Below are 3,634 nucleotides of genomic sequence, written 5' to 3' on the forward strand. Positions count from 1 at the left end.
ACATCAAGCTAGAACATTTGGCGTTCATTCTACAACGTTTGTTTATCCCAGACAGGTTAGTAGATAGCATGTGTAGCATCCAGTTAGCAGTTACATGCAGTTTGGCAACATTAGTATCTTTTATGGATTGTCATCTCCCTTCTTTTTTTGTTGACAAGAAACTCTTTTTCCAGTTTTTCATGTTAGTTGCAAGCAACGGATGCGTGTTTATTTGATTTGCTGGTTGATGCCAGTGCGTTTGATAAACTGAAAGAATGTTTTTTGCGGGATAAAATGAAAAACTAAAAAGAGCGAAGTCAAATGCAATGACTGGAAAAATGATTCCTTGGGGAGTAGGCGAATCGAAAAACAGTGCTTCCTAGTTAGCCTACGTTTCCTGACCACTTCCTACACGGGCCAAGCAAGTGCACTTGTTGCCTAGATTTTCTTAGTTTATGTGCACAAGATGGGTGCCAAAACAGTTACTATCAACAAAAACTTTCAAGCTGTCCTTAGTTCTCATAATAAGCTCACTTTCCCTCTCTGTGTAACCGAATTTTACACTGTCAACAACTAAATGTGGGCACTGGGCAGGAAATCCCGCTCCTCTGCTTACACACTGAGAGGTCACACCTCTGCAATGGCCCTCAAGCCTCGTGCCAGTCCTTTCATGACATTCGGAGCAACCCCGGGATATGACTCACCTCTCACCATCCGTTCTCTACTCCGGACTCTTCGGCTGCAGCAGCCATCAACAACATTCCATCCATCACTGACAAAATACCGCCCTGAAAGCTTGGTCATTGTTCCAGTTTGATGTAATGGCTTTGGAGGGGTCTACTTGCTTTAGGTTTCTCATACTGTGGCAAGCCGCGACACACAGTCGTCAATTGCCAATCTCACTTTCCAAGGCCTGGCTTCTTGCCAGGCAATAGCTGATTAGAGCTACATGGGTAATGGTAATTTTAGACTAGATGGAAAGCTGATGATTCCGCTTAATTGCGGATGCCCAAGTACTAATCAGACGACTGAAGGTGTCACATCCTTGCACACGGGTGGCACATGACGATTCTCTATATTTGATTGGGAAAATACACGGCATCAGCGCACAAAGCATGCAGGAGGCAGATATGTTGCCGGCCGACTATGTTCTAGACCCCTTCTCTACTATTCTTGTTCCCCTAAATAGCAAGGCTTGCACCAGAAACTTCAAGGGTTTCTTCTGCTATTGTCCCAATGGAATCATTGTGGGCGGAAGTGAAGGTGGCCTCAGGTGCATAAATAATCGTAAAAAGTTCCCTAGGAAGCCGGTTCTCCTAATGGGTAACAAACTCTCTCCTGGTGATACCATTTCGCTAGATTTGATACTCTTTCGGTGTACTTGGCTCTTTAAGTAGAACGACTGCATTAATTTGGTCATGTCAGGCCCCAACAGATGATAGAGAAGGAATAGCAAGAAAGTTTGCCTATAGATTTTTTCTTTCATATCTTCCCTTTAGGTGCTGGCATTGGTCTGGGATGCTCAGATCTTCTCCTTGTCAGCAATTGGCTATAGAGATATCTAGAGAGAGACACAGAATTATCAAGGACAGACTTTTCAGGCAAAATGGTGGATTGTTGCTGCAACAAAAGTTATCTTTTATGGGAAGAAATGAAAGAGGCGCTTTGCTGTGGTTGATGGTTTGCTGTGGGAGATCAGCCCGTATAAATTACTAGAATGAGAGGAGAGGTTTGCTGTGGAACAACTCTATCTGTTGATCTGAAAAGCAATGTCCCCTTACCCTGACCCGATTTGGTGAATCAAAGAGTCTTGTCTCTTGAACTTCTTTGGACAAAGTCCCATGAAAAATTACCAAAAAAGTCCCAAACCTATTGTAATTATGCCAATTCAATTCTAAACAATTTTTTTACTAACTTAGTCCTAAACCTTTTGCATTTGTGCCAATTCAGTCCATCCAGTCAATTTTGGTAAAAAATTGCAGACATGGACACTGGCCATTTGACGTGGCGTGGCCAGTACTGACGTGGACATTTTAAAAAATTATTTTAATAATTTTTGTAACTTTTTTGTTTTTTTTTCTTTTGTATTTTCTTTTCCTTCTCTTTACCTTTTTTTGGAGGGCTAGCCAGGGTTGCTAGCACTGGGCGAGGGCTGCGACACCCTCACTAGATTTGGGCCAGGGTGTCACGGCCCTCGCCTGCCCCTGGAGAGGGCGCCATGGCCCTCACCCAATTTGCATGAGGCTATGATGACCTTGCCCAATGCCCGCGAGGGTCGGTGAGGGATCGACGGCCCTCACCGACCCTCAGTCCCCCAAAATAAAAAGTAAAGAGAAGCATTAGAAAATAGAACAAAAAACAAAAAAAAAAGTTACAAAAATTCAAAAATTATTAAAATATTATTTAAAAATGTTCAGCCAGCACCGGCCGCGTCATGTAAGATGGCTGGCATTCATATCAGCAATTTCCGACCAAAATTGGCTAAATGGATTCAATTGATACAAATGCAAAAAGTTTTTAATTTAATTGGTAAAAAAAAAGGTTTATGACTGAATTGGCACAATTTCAATAGGTTTATGATTTTTTTGGTAATTTTCCCCAACTTTCGCAACTGTTATATTCGAATCAAATCGAGATATGATAATTACCTGATTTGCAGATTTCTTTCCTAATTTGAATCTGTAGCGGATCGGGATTGCGGATCGGCGGTGCGTCGGGAGCGGCGGCGTGACGTCGGGAACAGTGGCGGCTACCGACGGTGACACGACGGGAATGGCGGCACGGCGGGCGTCTCCGGGCAGCGGCCAACAGGCGGGGACGGGCGACTCTTCTCAAGGGCCGTGGGCGAATGCAAAGCAGAAGACAGCGGTGGGCTAACGGCGGTGTGTGCGGCTCCGCCGGCGAGCGGCGGTGCGAGGGCTGCTCTGGCTGGCGAGCGGCGGTGTAGGGCAGCTCTCCGGCGGCTGTGCAGCGAGCAGCGGCGACACAGGCGGGCGGAGCAGGGACATCCAGGCGGCGGTGGCGCGGCAGGCGTGCAGTGCGGCGCGGCGGGCGGTCTCCTTCCCTCTCTCTCTCACTCTTCTCAATATTCTCTCGTATGTCTCTCTAAAAATCCGATCTGAAAAATTATGAGAGCCCCCCTCCTTGATTATGAGACATTAACATATATTTATAATGTAAACCTAGGTCAATTAGCCGGGCTTTCTAGTCCTAATGGGCTTAGGTTTAAGCTTTAATTTAATTCTAAATGGGCTGAATTAATTTGGGCTTTTCTTTAATTAAGCATAATGGGCTAATTTAAGCTCAAATTAAGACAACCAAGCCCTTTTGTGTGTGATTTTCGGCTCATGCTTTCCGAGTGAGCCGAATCTCGTTCGGTGCCCGAGCTCGATTTACGTAATGAATTTTAAGCTCGCTTACCACCGCAGATCCGATGCGAAATGCAGTTAATCTATATGAACCTAAACTTTATGCTATGCGATTTGTAATATTTTTGTTCAGGGATTAAAATTTAATTCTTAATTTTTTTATGCAGTTAATCACTAAATGATGCGCCGAAATTTAGGTGTCAACAGCTGCCCCTCTTTGAGTGGAGGCTCGCAGAGGTTTCGCTCAAAGACTGAGACCTAAATTTAAACTATGCAAAATGATGAAT

Source organism: Syzygium oleosum, unplaced genomic scaffold (assembly GCF_021117445.2).
Source record: "Syzygium oleosum isolate NSW1041296 unplaced genomic scaffold, Sole_v2.1 Sole_v2.01, whole genome shotgun sequence".
In the NCBI taxonomy this organism is placed as follows: domain Eukaryota; kingdom Viridiplantae; phylum Streptophyta; class Magnoliopsida; order Myrtales; family Myrtaceae; genus Syzygium; species Syzygium oleosum.